At 40.0% G+C, this 14,931-nt stretch overlaps 1 protein-coding gene across 3 annotated transcripts in view; it reads right to left on the bottom strand.

Annotated features, from left to right (window-relative positions):
- Nucleotides 1-14,931, bottom strand: part of cenpp (centromere protein P) — a 78,452-nt gene that overhangs the window by 41,538 nt on the left and 21,983 nt on the right. The gene's annotated exons all lie outside the window — the stretch shown is intronic.

Genomic DNA, 14,931 nt, shown 5'->3' with positions numbered 1-14,931 from the left:
AAAAAAAAAGAAAAAGACGGAGTCGTCGCCACGGAACGTACGCAGAAGTGATTGCAGCCATATTTAACCTCCGTAAACCTCTGCGACACTTTTTTTTTTTTTTTTTTTTTTTTTTTTTAAGTACGCATTGTTCTCAAATAATTCAATTTGGCATTATAAATACTCCTTGGAAATTTGAGATTGAGAAGAATAATTTCTACCTGAAATGAAGCGATCGCTACACAGGGCGTGTGTGTATTTTGGTTGGGCACAATCCATCATGTATAATTGCCGAAACCTATCGTTATTTTCCGGTCTTTTCAGCTGGTATTCCATAGAATGATCTCTTTGAATATCTGTCTCGTCTGTTGTGACAACCAACAGGTCGCAGGTGTTATAAATATTCTCCTCCGGTTCAAGTCTCCCACAATGTCGAGCAGCTCTGTTTGACCGGCAATATGGCGCCGTGAAAATGGTGACTCTTGGTCTAGACATTCAGATGAATGAGTCAGATGTAAACAACCTGCCTCAAAAAGTCTCCATTCCATTCCACATGGGGGGGGGGGGGGGTTAAGAACAAATTTTAATTTGGGCTTTGTGGGGGATAAAAGTTTAGGAAACCCTTCTATGTATACTGTATGCCAATAGACAGATACTATAGATAAACGCCTTTCCCAAATAAACGCTCTCCATTCCCCCCCTGTTAGAAAAAAAACTAAATTGCTTGTCGAGAACCCAAAAAGTTAGATTTGGAAACCTTAGTAAAGACAAATAGATGCACAAATGAACTGATGAACATCAGATCGATAAATGACTCCTTAAAACCAATGCCTCCTCTTTTCACTATATCTGGAAAAAAAGGCCATAGATTTTTCCCTCCATCAAGAAAAATATCAAGGAACCACATTTTTCACTACGATTCAATCCAAAAATGTTTGTGAAACCCTGGTGTAGATTTAAAAAAAAGATGGAAAAAAAACAGTTAGATAATGTAAAAAAATGAATTAAAAAAAACTCCCTCAAACGGCTACCTCCAGTATTCCTTTACAGGCACTATTGTTGACACGCGTACCAGCCCGTTTGAGCTCTGTTGCGAACGAAAACGGCAGCACTGATTGGGAGAAAAAAATCCCTTGGATGAATTAAAGTGTGGGATCTTCGCAAAATTTATTTTGCTTTGCATTAAACTCAACTTCCACCTAATCATATACTGCTAGCATAATTTTACATTTCATAGTGTTCCAAACCAAAAATGAAGATTTTGCCCCATCTGCAGGTGAATAAAAAAGTAATGCTACCCCCTGAAGTAAAATGGATGATTGTACCCAGAATTACTGTTAAATACTGAAATTATGCCTCCCTCTGCTGGTCACCACTAACTACTAACAACAACAAAAAAAATCTCATCTGACAATGTGATTTTCGGCAACGATTAGCTCTTTCCAGATGTCGTTGCCTCAGCTACTAAATCAGATCCAAAGTTGAACCAAGACTGACCACCAATAATTGGCGGATTACCGTATATTATATTTATATTATCATATATTATTAAAACAAAAGGCAATAAAATGTGGAAATACTGTAAATATTTTCCTTGTCTCTCAATCTACCAGCAGATGTCAGTGCATACTAAAGGTTCTGGTGTGTGAGGTTCTAGGTTCTGTTTTTGTTCCATAAATGTATCCATCCATCAATCCATCTTTTACCACTTTTCCAGGTAGGGTCGCAGCTTTAGCAGGGATACACAGACTTCCCTTTCCCCACCACTTCATCCAGCTCTTCCGGAGGGATCCTGAGGAGTTTCCAGGCCAGCTGAGAGACGTAGTCTCTCTAACGTGTCCTGGGTCATCCCCAGGGTCTCTTTCCAGTGGGACATGCCCGGGACACCTCATCAGGGAGGTGTCCGAGAGGCATCCTGATCAGATGCCCCAGCCACGTCATCTGGCTCCTCTTGGCATTGAATCTCTCCGGGATGACTGAGCTTCTCACCCTATCTCTAAGATCTCTAAGGGAGAGCCTGGACACCCTGCGCAGGAAACTCGTTTCGGCCACTCGTACCCGGGATCGTGTTCTTTCGTGTTCTATCCCACAGCTCGTGACTATGGGTAGGAACGTAGATCGACTGATAAACAGTTTCGGCTTTCGACTTAGCTCCCTCTTAACCACAACGGACCGATACGAAGTCCACATCACTACAGACGCTGCACCGAATCGCCTGTCAACCTCCCGCTCCATTCTTCCCTCACTCGTGAACAATACCCCAAGATACTTGAACTCCTCCACTTGGGGCAGGCTCTAATCCCCGACCCAGAGAAGGAACGTCCGGCTTTTCCAACTGAGGACCACCATCACAGATTTGGAGGAGCTGATTCTCATCCCAGCTTCTTCACACTCCGCTGCGAACCACTCTCGTGAGCGTTGGAGGTCAAGGCTTGATGAAGCCAACAGAACCACATCATCTGCAAAGAGCAGATAGCGTTTGAAGTACTGGTTTTGTGTCAGTTATCCATCCATTTATTTTCTGAGCAGCTTATCCTCACAAGGGTCACGGGGGTTCTGAAGCCAATCCCAGCTGTTATCAGGCAGGAGGCGGGGTACACCATGAACTGGTTCCCAGCGCATCGCAGGGCACATAGAGACAGTTACCAGTTGCATTCACAATCACAAAAGCTTAAAATGGCATTATGTTCAATGCAGTGGCATATCAATCCATCCATTTTCTTAGCCGGTTATCCTCACGAGGGTCGCGGGAGTGCTGGAGCCTATCCCAGCTGTCAACAGGCAGGAGGCGGGGTACACCCTGAACTGGTCGCCACCCAATCGCAGGGCACAAACAGCCCCACTCACAATCACACCTAGGGGCAATTTAGAGTGTCCAATTAATGTTGCATGTTTTTGGAATGTGCGAGGAAAGCGGAGCGCCCGGAGGAAACCCACGCAGGCAGGGGGAGAACATGCAAACTCCACACAGGCGGGTCGGGGATTGAACCCAGGACCAGAGAAGTGTGAGGCCAATGCTTTACCAGCGGACCCACCGTACCGCCCGGGGAGAGAACATCCCGCTGAAAAACAAACTTGCCAAATACATTTGGTGGTTGCAGTAAACGGTTGGATACCAATTGACGGATATACACGTCCACGGCAGTGAATGATTTAAATGTGTTTTGTGATTGGTGTGACCGGTCCAGGGTGTACCCCACCTCTTTTCACCTCTACACCCTAAGTCCAACTGTGAGGCCAACGCTCTACACCTGCTACACCTTAAGTACCCGCTGTGTAAATTATTTCTCTTACTATTTGCTCGTTATGCTACTCTGTTTCCTGCAGTGTGATCATTTTAGTTTCTCTGTCTATGTATTCTATGTCAGTAATGAGATGTCTACACAGGTAGTGTGTGGGTCAGAATAACATTCTTCTGCTTACAGATGTAAAAAGCAATTCCGCCTCTTTTCCATGTGAGCGCCATCATATGGTAGCTTTCATAGAGAATACACTTAAACGTGCTAACATACATGCTAACAATGTAACCAGTGTGTTCAAGTGTACGTCATTGGACAAGTCACATAGCAATTATGCCCATAAGTAAGGCGTGCTGTCTATTTTGGAGAAAATTCAAGACTGTTATGTGATTGTTATGGTTGCAAAAATATGGTACATCTCGTATGTAGTTATATCAATAATGCATCCATTATTCACAGATTTTTGTTATACACTGGGGTGTAAGGAACCTACCCCCTGTGAATAACGGACGAATACTCTACAACTGCATAAAAGCACCACTGACTAGACTATCAGACATTTTTTTACCCAAAGCGATTAATAATGCTGTACGATTTACTGTATGAGTAATTCACAATATAAATGCAACGACTGCTTGCTGGAATGTTCTGAGATGACTTTTCACTCGAGTCATGTAGCCCTCAGTAGCTATGCCGTTTGGATCGTGTGCATGCTCAGAATGCTAATATAAACAACCAAATAATTAACTGCGCGTCCCAAAAGATTAAAGAACGTAACGTAACGCACACCGCAAACACATCTGACGGTCGGAAGACTCGTTGGCAGAATCCAATCATTCCTCGATTCACGCCGCCCGACCGGATTCGAAACAATACGGAATCGGTGTTGAAAGGTGCAGAATTTTTCCGTTGTTTGGTATTTCACAGCCACGAGTCATAAGTAAGATGAAGACATGCTAAGTGAGGGCTTTTGGGGAGGTAAGAGACAAGCTGCAGGAACCATATGGAAGAGATCTACCACTTGGCCAGACCCCCCTCCTGCCACGTAGCACAGCGCGCATGCACACAAACACACACATGCACGCACACACATTATAGACAACGACATGTTTACAACTAAACGCCTTCAGAGAGGTAAACAAAGTCAGACAAGCGCAATGAGCAGGATGAGTCACAATCAAACAAATGATTGATGTGGTTTTCGGACCTTTCGCCGGCTTGGGTCTAAAGAACCGCTCAAAATCGGCACGATTATCATTGGTTGTTTTTCCACCATGTTTAATCTTGTTCTTCTCATTTACCAGTTTCTGTTGTTCAAACCTTTTGAAATCGGGATGAAATTGTTTTACCTGGGATTTTAGACGGTATCACCGCTTCAGTTTGTAATCATCGGTACTATCCTATTTGGCGCCTCTGAACAGCAAACAAATGCAGAACAAGACGCAAACCCTCGAAGAAGACGTCATACTTGTGTTACAAACCGACAACTTGATGACAATAAGTGTGAAACACACATTTTACGCCTATGTCCAAACATGTATCAATAAGCAAACCATTCAGATTTTACCCAGATTGTGATGTCACAGTCATGCTAACTTGCTTAATGCCTTCCGACGGATGAATTTCCCTTTCCATGACTTTGAAGGTAAAAAAATAATGAAAACCTTTCATTATTTTGACATAGGAAAAATGGACTCCTGGTATCAGGTCTCGTATCGGGCCAATACCGGTCTTATTTCAAGATGCAAAGACCAACTAGCTACCAGCTATTTGAGGCAAAATAACCAAGAAAGTCCTCTTTGTCAATAGTAGCCGTTACAATGTGGCCGTTTGATAAATCATCATGGATGACAAAGAATTTGTTCACAATTATTTATCATTATCTTCATTGAAATTTTATGTATCAAAGCGGTACTGGTTACACAATACCGGTGAGTACTCGAGAATCAATACTTGTCCTGCTATCTGAAAAAAGTGGTATTGACTATCCCTAATTTGACTGATAACCTGTCCAACTCAATTGGAAAAAAATAAACCTTTTACAGAGGGGAATCAAATATAACTCAAATTGCACAAGTATGCACACCCTCTTTTGGATGGGATGTGGGTGTTTTCAAAATGAAAATTACATTCAAACTCACGTGAATTTAGAGTCTGCACAGACGTCACAATTTAAAGTTCCTCTGATTACGTTACATTATATAAAGTTCAGATGTTTAAGGAGGCTTTTCTTGACATTTTTCTTTGCAATCTGGCAGAATCCTGAAGATTTTGTGCTAATACTAGCTGTTATTTGGAACTGTTGATAGTTCCTTCCAGTTTGACTAAGGCCAAAGTATGAGTTTGTAGACTTTTTTTATATCCACTGTAGGTGATTTTCTGACAAAGTTCTCGATTCTGATACTACCTAAGAATCTGGAAAATTCCTGGGGCCACAAAAGCAACACGGGGGGAAAAAAAAAAAAAAAAAAGAGAGAGACAGCTTTCCCAGGCAGTGTGAAAGGGGCCAAAGAATCACAAACTATTAGGCATAGGCATCCTATGTCAGAGCATAATATTCACTTGATTAAGAGCAGACTTAGTTTGAATTCCTAAAGCTCGCTGGAAAGCCTGCACGCGAGCGATCCCTTTTCCAAAAAAATAAGAGGAAAAAAAATTTTCCATCACAGATTTGTGGCTCTTCTGAGAAGATCCATGAAAAAAATGTACCACTGGTACGATCCTTAGAAGATCTTAAAAACTTCAAAGGCACAACCGAAATGTGACTTTTCATTTAGGAATTTTTGGCAGGTGATTAATCTACAGGTCTACAGGGGGGGGTCTGACCTAGTGGAAGGAATAATGGGCTCCTTGCCAAAAGCTAGAAATGCAAGATCACAGAGAACCACGATGTAGCCCACTCCAAAAGAGGAACGTAGCTGACATACCTTGAGATAATCTACTGTCAACCATCAAACTAACGGTAAAACAGAGAATTGCACAGGGTACTTAAAACAACCAAACTATTTTTTCTGAAGGTCTGCTGGCATAATTTGAACACATACTTAGAAACGCCACAGACAGGCTAACAAATAGCATTGGAGTTGGGGTGTTTATAACGCTTTAGCAGTCACTGTGATTTGACGGGCGCTTACGTGCCCGCGCGCCATCGCACTCGCAAATCTGCTCAGTCAAGCATGAAAAATCACACGCGTAAAATTTGTTACGAGTAGAATACACACATATTGAAAGACGTCGTTTATTTTGTGTAGTCTTGACCGGTGTTCCCGCTAAGTTGCGCCACTGCCCACTTGATGCACACTCAGCGCACATGAAAATCGATCAACGAGCTGCTGCTCAGCCTACTTCTACTTCCAAGTTTACCTGACACTGCCCCCCTCCGCTCTTAAAGTGGTACACTCATAATTACAAACAGAACACACACCCACAACTTTATATCTGCGGGCATGACTGGTGCACCACACCTTTAACTTTATATCTGCGGGCATGACTGACCACACCTGTACATTTTTCAAATGTGAGTGACTGCTTTAAGCAAAGGAGTTCACAATATGAAAATTCTTCCAGTCCCAGGCGTATTTTCTTTATCCTCTGAGAAGAACAACTGATATTACTGAACCTTACTGAAGAGTTTTGACCATCTCCAAATGTATCTGTCATTATTTTACTGCCTATTTCTGGACGATTTGCTCCATGAGACACAAACAGGAGGCTGATGAAATTGTCAGGTGAGACTGGAGGTTTTGGACGACATAACTGTGAGACATATGGAGAATATTAGTGGCTGACTGGCCTCTGCTGCTCGTGCCGGTGTTGGCTGTTCAGCGTCTGCTGTGCGATTCGCACTGCTGTCATTTTCCCCTCGCACATAAAGCCACTAAGACACACTTGACTTGCGCCTCTCGACTGGGAGTCGTGCCGACTTTGAAATCAAAAAGCAAAATATATCACAGGCGAGCTTATTTTGACTTGAAAATTGAAACTGATTGGTTAAGGGTGATATACTTTCTCTGAAAACGGCTACATCCCATTTTTACTCGGATGCGCTTCGTTACGAGTTGGCAGCGCCGGTTGTATTCTAAGGCTCGTTGATGTATTACATTAAAAACAAACTCTACGTCGTTTGTATGCTCTGCGCTCATTTTTTTTTTTGCATTTTGGTCGGTCTCCTGAAAGCTTAGCGATAAGGACTTAAAGTTGTGCTTCTCGCAGAAACTGATGGGAAGCCAATGTTGAGAACGGTGAATTATTTCCAGAAACCGTAGATAACAGTGGAAAAAAAAAAGCCAATGACATATTATATCAAAATTAGAATACGTTCCATAATAATTTGAGTGAATTATAACGCAGTGTAATTGGAGTGGACGGCATCAGATGATATCAACCCACCATATCATAATTGGAGTAAATCGTATCGTAAATTGAATGACTCATGCTCTGTTGTAATTTGAGTAAATTAAATCATATTGTATCAAAATTGGATTGACTAATAATTGGAGTCTAAGTGAATCATTTTGTAACAATAATGACATCGTAACACAGTACAACACATCCTCCTGGTGAATGTATAGTATACTTGACAGTGTTTGAGATATGGATCATGTTTTTGAAACGTGAAGATGTGTTCCATCAAAGTTTCTGTTCCGATATCATTTTGCCTAAAGCACAGGTTTCAAACTCAAGGCCTGGGGGCCAAATGCGGCCCACCACAAGTTTTTACGTGGCCCGCGAAGCCAAATCTAGTGTCAATTTCCATGATTCTTGTAAAAATCTGTACCAAAATTTCAAATTGTCATACATCATAATTGATAAAGTTGAGATAAGCATTTTTGTCTTACCAAATGTGAATTGTTGGAAAAAACACGTTACCCTTGATTTCTGATTCCAAAACTAGTTCATAAATTGATGTATGATGAGATGATTCAATATTTTTATAATATAATAACATATATAATATATTTTATATAATTGTTAAGCCTATGTATATATACACAGTCTACTGTGTTTATCGGAATAGGAGCCCCCATGTAAACTAGGCTAGTCTTGCAACTCTATTATTTATTTCAGACCCTGTTGACACAATCAGAGTAAAGAAAAACAAATTAATAGAAACAATTAATAATAATAATATAAAATAAACTAATTAAGGCGGCCCTTATTTTTCATGATTTCACAGGCATTAAGAGTTTTTTTCTGAAAGTTTGGGGGAAAATATACTGTATTGCAAAAAAAAAATAATAATTATGGTGACAGGCCTACTAGTAAATGTATTTTGCTGCTGACGAGAACATTTCAAACAACACGATTTGCTCCACATGAAATCCTTCAGTAAGTGCGCACACAGGTTATTTAAATCCAATCAAATGTGGTTTTCGAGACACACGCGTGCGGTGAATTTTAAAACGTGTAAAAAAATACGCTGTTATGTCTTCTTCTGGTAGGGTTAAATCATTTGTGTGGTGAAGGAGCCCTCATTTTCTCTCGAGACAGTTCATTGGTGTCGGTGTTTGCGGTCAGCGTCAATGTGTTTCTCACGTGTGGACTTCTTGGAAGTTCCTATGTTAATGCAATTAAGTCTGTTTTGAAGAGGACACCATACTCAAAAATATTTCTCCCGGCACTAATTGTGATGAGGAGAAAACGCCCGCTGTCGCCGTCTGGAGAAAATGATTTTTTTTTTTTTTAATTATTGGACGCATCGATTGCGGTCTGTGATTTTCTCCATGTCTGACCATGTCAGTCATCTTTAATAAGGTAAAAATATGTCATTGTGCTGAAGTAGATTTTTCATGGATGGGAATAGCAAATTAATTTTTTCTGATGACTTTTAAGTTTTACTCTATACATTTGGATATGCACTGAGTAAACCCCAACATAGTCCCGGTTGACCTTTTGAAAAGTCGCTAATTTGGAATCTTTATTGCACCGGGGCCATCTTCATTTTGAAATTACTTATTTAGACAAAAGTCGTGTTTTTCCACCATCTTGTGTAATTTTGCGGCAAAGTAACGACTGTGAGTTAAGCAGCTTTAATTTGACAAAGGTACTGCTCAACCAATATCTTGTGGCAGCGTAGTGCCAAAGAACTATGTTGAAGTGAAGTGAGTAGCATTTTTAGACAAAACTAATGCTTTGCTGCTATCTTGTAATAGCTTGGTGCCAAGGAACTATGCTGAAGTGGATTAAGGTGGTTCACTTTCACAGAGGTGGCGCCTTGCTGTGATCTTTTGGCATTGTGGTCCCAAAGAACTCAGTCGAAGTGAAGTGAGGAGCTTAATTTAGACAAAACTAGTGATTTGACGCCATCTTGTGTCATCAATGGGTAATTAAAAAAAAAAATTGCGGGGGTTGTGGGCGGGACAATTACTGGCAGATTTTGACTGTTCACTGCCGAGTCACTTGAATCTACATTTTCTTCCTTATTTTGTCAAAAAAGGCGCGTTAGTTTTTGTCAACGTTTATGGATGAAAACATTACATACTGTAAAAACAACACGGTAGTTTTTGTCAACTGTCATCCTTAGTGAACTTAATATTTTATCTTGGTCAACTGACAAAATTAGCAAAGCTATGGGAACACGTTTTTGATGACATAAAAGCTTGAGACAAAGCAAAAAAAAAAAAAAAAAAGGAATAAAACAAAGATGAGAAAAAAAAAATCATGATTTTTGGACAATAAAGCTGCTATTTTACAAGGTATGATATTCCAAGAATGAAATAGAAACACTTAATTTTGCAAGAACAAAAGTAAAACTTTGCAAGGGGGAAAAAAAAAATTTCATAGGTGTAAAGTTGTCATTTTTGTTGTGCCAAGTTATCAAAACGGGTGTTGTATATAATTTACAGTTAAAATGTTTTTTTACTTTTTTATTTAAGTACATTTCAGAGTCTGTACTTTTCTACTTTTAACAGAGTCGAATAAGTACTCTCGTTTCTCATTTATTTATTTATTTATTTATTTTTTGAGCAGTGGTACGTGTGCTTCTACTTAAGTAGAGTGCGAGTACTGTTGCCGTCTTTAATGGCAAATTTAGTCGGTGAATCCATCACCTAAAGCTGTTTTACTTTTAAGTACCATCTGAAATACTTTACACAAGCCCTGTTGTTGATGCACTGTTTACACAACCTGATTTGATTATTTGCCGCACATTTCTGTCTGTGAAATATATATATTTGCAAGATTACATTTCTGCATAATGACCAATAATTAAAGCTATCAATTGAAGACCGAAATGTTCCAGTTGGCAGAGGCGCGGTGACATCTGGTTTCAATTGCCTTTGTTTGACGTTTTGGATGCTCCGAGTTACGACTACATTCAAGTTTATCTTCAATCTCCTCGTACGGAGGCCATTTTTCCACTCAGCGGTTGGCTCGTCGGCATTCTCGTTCCACATGAAGAATGTGCGAGACACGTGAGATTTACTAGCCATGTACAAGGAAGTTTTGTCATTAGAGCCGAGCGGTTCGTGTTGAATCAACGGACTTTGTCCCAAACTCACCCACACCTTGTGACAAATTTCTCATTTAAGGGTCTTCCGTCTACTGCAGGGGTCGAGAACCTATGGCTCACGAGCCATACCTGGTTCTTCTGATGGTTGCATATGGCCCGCAGAGCCCACATAACAACATACTGTACATGTGATTCTGTCGTGCAGGCAACACAAATGACAGTTTGTCCTCGTGGGGTTGCCGCAGTTAGGTGTTGGCAGGCGCAGAAGGGTCGAACGCCGATCCGGTTGGAACAAGTAATTATCAGAACGCTTTTGACTAAGCCCATCAGCAAAACCAGGCAGCACCACAAGTCGCATTACTGGTAAGAAGCACTTTTGTCATCATCGGTTAGCAACATCACAACAATGTTATTTAAAAGAATTCAGAGACTCTTTGTAGTCTAAAAGTCTTGGTTCTACATAAACCTGCAAATACACTAGTATTTAGTTTTCAAAATATCTCATGGCTCTTTTGAAATTACGCTTTAAAATATTATTTAAATATTTATGGCGCTCTCTGTCGAAAAGTTCCCGACCCCTGATCTACTGTATCTCGCATACCTGGTTCAAATTCACAGGAACTACACCCAAGACCTCAAAACTTTGTGATATATAAAAATGTATATAACCTCTCAATCGGCTGCTGTTTTTTTAAATCTATAAAGTATTTATTCTGAGAAAAAAAAAAATTAAATCATCACATCAAGTCGTGAATGGAGATGGACATTTTTAGGTGTTCACTCTCACAACAGTGCAAATTTGTGAGACTGCGATGAGTATTTCATCAGTTCGAGCTTATTATGTGTGCCTTTATATACAGTACTGTGCCAGAAAACCAAAAGAGAGTAAGTAAATATTTAGCAACCACAAGCTACATCATCGCGGTCGGGCAGAATCCCAGCTGGCTCTCAATAGCCGCTGACCATTCTTACATCGTTCAAGTTGGTATCGGACCTTATTGCCACCATACACCGTTGTGCACCAGCATTAACACAACAACATCCCAAAATCACATTCAATCGCTAAGTTAATCAATTTAACAAAACGACTGCCTGATTGCCTTCCAAACCTGGCCTGTTCCTTTTCTGTGGTCCTTGAACCTTGCATGAAATCAATAAATGAAACAATTAGCAGTTTAATTACAGAAAATTAATCTGCACACTTATTCTTTGATGCTGAAACAAGTTGTAGCTCCTATTAAAGGGGTACTCAAAATACCAAATAATTTTTACTCATTATTGTCTTTAAAAAATAAATAATAATATTACTTCAAGAGTATCACAACATTGCAATGGAAGTTTATTGCGAGAGCGTTTAACAAGAAATGAAATCAATTCGGTGTAATAGCATTTGTATACCGTAATTCCCGGCCTACAGAGCGCACCTGGATATCAGCCTCGGTACACAGAAAGCATGTAACCCTAGCGTTACCCCGCCTGGTTATAAACCTCGGTACACAGAAAGAGTTTAACGCTAGCGCCGCACTAACGCTAGCGCCGCATCATCACATAAACCGCAGGGTTGAAAGAGTGTGAAAAAAGTCACGGCTTGTAGGCCAGAAACTACCTAACTATATATTAAAAAGTCCATAAGATTACCTTTTAAGGCCTTTACCTATGTAGGTCTTTAAAAACAATACAAGGAGTTGGAAATTATTATTCTTTACGCAGCTCTTTTTCTTGCTCGAGACCAATTTTTTTTATTTTTTTTTTTTTAACGCCGTATTCACTTGCCCACATCTGCTCTGAATCTAGCTGATAGCAGGAAACATGTGTAGACAGCAGCCATTCTAAACACCGTCCATAAATACTACAGTTTATGATTCAACATAAGTTAAAAAAAAAAAAAAAAGATGTCAAAGCAATAAAGTACATCCTCAATGCAGGAATTGTAGTCCACGAAGCTTAACAATGATATGTAAGGACATGTATCAAAGCAACATGGCAATCTTTCCACACCTCCGTTGTTGTTTTCCTCGACGTGCATGCAGCTGTTTTAGCAATCGCGCACTTTAACCCTGAAATCCTGCGGGACTGAATTCCAAGACGAAATGCCACGATTTGAAGAAAGTCCGAGCGTACGGAAAAGCCATCACCGCTGCGTTAGAGGAAGACCAAATCGCTCTTTCCCACGTGGGTTCGCTTCCAAAATATTTACAGTAATAAGGAACCGAGTCACTTGATTTACTCAGTCGACGAGCTGCTAAACTTTTTCCTTTGATGATTTATTTCGATGTCACGTCATTTAAATGACGGCCCGGATTAGAACATCTGGAACTCAATCAAGTTCAGTTCACACACTTATGAGGATAGCTCGCATCACCATCCTAACTTCTAAAACAGGGGTCTCAAACTGGCGTCCTGCGGGCCATTTGCGGCCTGCGAGATAATATTTGGTGGCCCACACCTGAATATGAAAGTTTAATGTTAGTGCGGCCCTCACGTTTTACATGAATGGCACTTTTATAGTGTTGTGTGCAAAGCCAACCAATCATGGTGGGGTACGTGGATCTCGGGGACGTGCAAGCAGAAAAATATTTTTCTGTGTGAAAATTACAGCAGCCTTTTACTAGTAGTTTTGTATACAACTTGTTGACACAAGCATCTTTATCTTTTTTCATTTATTCATTTTCTGAGCCGCTTATCCTCACCAGGGTCACGGTGGTGCTGGAACCAATCCCATGTATCATCGGGAAGAGGTGGGGTACACTCTGAACTGCCAGCCAATCGCAGGGCACATTGAGACAGACAACAGTCGCACTCACAATCACACCTAGGGGCAATTTAGAGTTCCTAATTAATGCATGTTTTTGGGAGGAAACTGGAGTGCGCAGAGAAAACCCACACAGGCACGAGGAGAACATCTGAACTCCACACAGGTGGGGCCGTGATTTGAATCCCGGACCTCAGAACTGTGAGCCCAATGGTCTAACCAGTAGCACCACCGTGCTGCCTCCCAGTTTATCTTAATGCGTTTTGTTTTGTTTTTTAAGATGCTTGAGAAAATTGAATTTTCTTTTAAATTTCTAATTGAAATTGGCCGTGAATGCATGTACGCCGAGGCTGCGGCCCAACCCACACCCGGTCGCTGCCTCCAGTGGCCCCGAGGTAAACTGATTTTGAAACCCCTGTGCTAAAACATACTGTATATGGAACAGAGCACCTTTGTAAAGTGTCATTTATCAACAATTATGTCACATTCTTCTTCTATGGAATCACCTGATGGCCAAATAAAAAGCAAATTTATTGGAAATTTGCAGCCTTGAGTGGTACTACCTTCGAAGTACCGAAATAGTACAAAAATACAACACTGAAACATAAGCGAGTATATTGAGTGCCACTTGGTGTAACACAGTAGTCGTCCTTTAGCTTATTACTCAAAGTAGCACATCAACAAATTAGTTCTCCAAGTATCACCAAAATAAAAAAAACAATAGGTTCAATAATTAATCGATTAATAAACAACCAACCAATTATTACCAACTGTTTTGATAATTTATTAATCATTCAGCACCATTGTTCAACATCGAATTTTACTTTGGAAATCTATGTATAATATGTTTGCCTGTTTTCTAATATGTTACGAACCAAACCAGTTACCGAATCCTTGTCAATATATGGAAAAAAAATGATAAATATTTGCAGCCATAGAATGAATAACCTGTAGTTGACGTGGTTGAATTAATCAATACTCAAGAAGTAGCTCTAAGCATCAAGAAAGGGAGGGAGTGGAACATCAGTCCCTCTCCTGTGATATTGCTTAATTATTTATTAGGTTTTGTTTAATCATTTAACAATACCAAATAAATAATGATCGTGTAATAAACAGCAATCAGAAAAGATTGGAAGGGATTAGACTATTTACATGTAAAATGCACTTCTACTTGGGAAAAATTCAGGTGACAAAAGGACTTTTGGAACAGATTAATTTTGTAAGTAGAAGTAACTACTGTACTCCACTTCCATTATAATTTTATTGCGATACAAAATATTACAATATTAAAGAGCCCAGCCCTAGTTTGAGGCTGAAAACTGCACTTGAATATAGGAAAATAAAATGCTAATTAAATAATGATAAATTAAAATGGATTGCGCTTTAAAGGTAAATAAAAAAATATTGTACCAAAATAAATGTTTCAAAACAAACACTAAAGGTTAAATACAACTGAACTGTACTTCACTAATATACTGCTCTGGATTGTTTAAATCAGTGCCGTAACAGAT

Source organism: Syngnathoides biaculeatus, chromosome 10, assembly GCF_019802595.1.
Source record: "Syngnathoides biaculeatus isolate LvHL_M chromosome 10, ASM1980259v1, whole genome shotgun sequence".
Taxonomy (NCBI): domain Eukaryota; kingdom Metazoa; phylum Chordata; class Actinopteri; order Syngnathiformes; family Syngnathidae; genus Syngnathoides; species Syngnathoides biaculeatus.
This window is presented reverse-complemented; position numbering and strand designations above follow the sequence as displayed.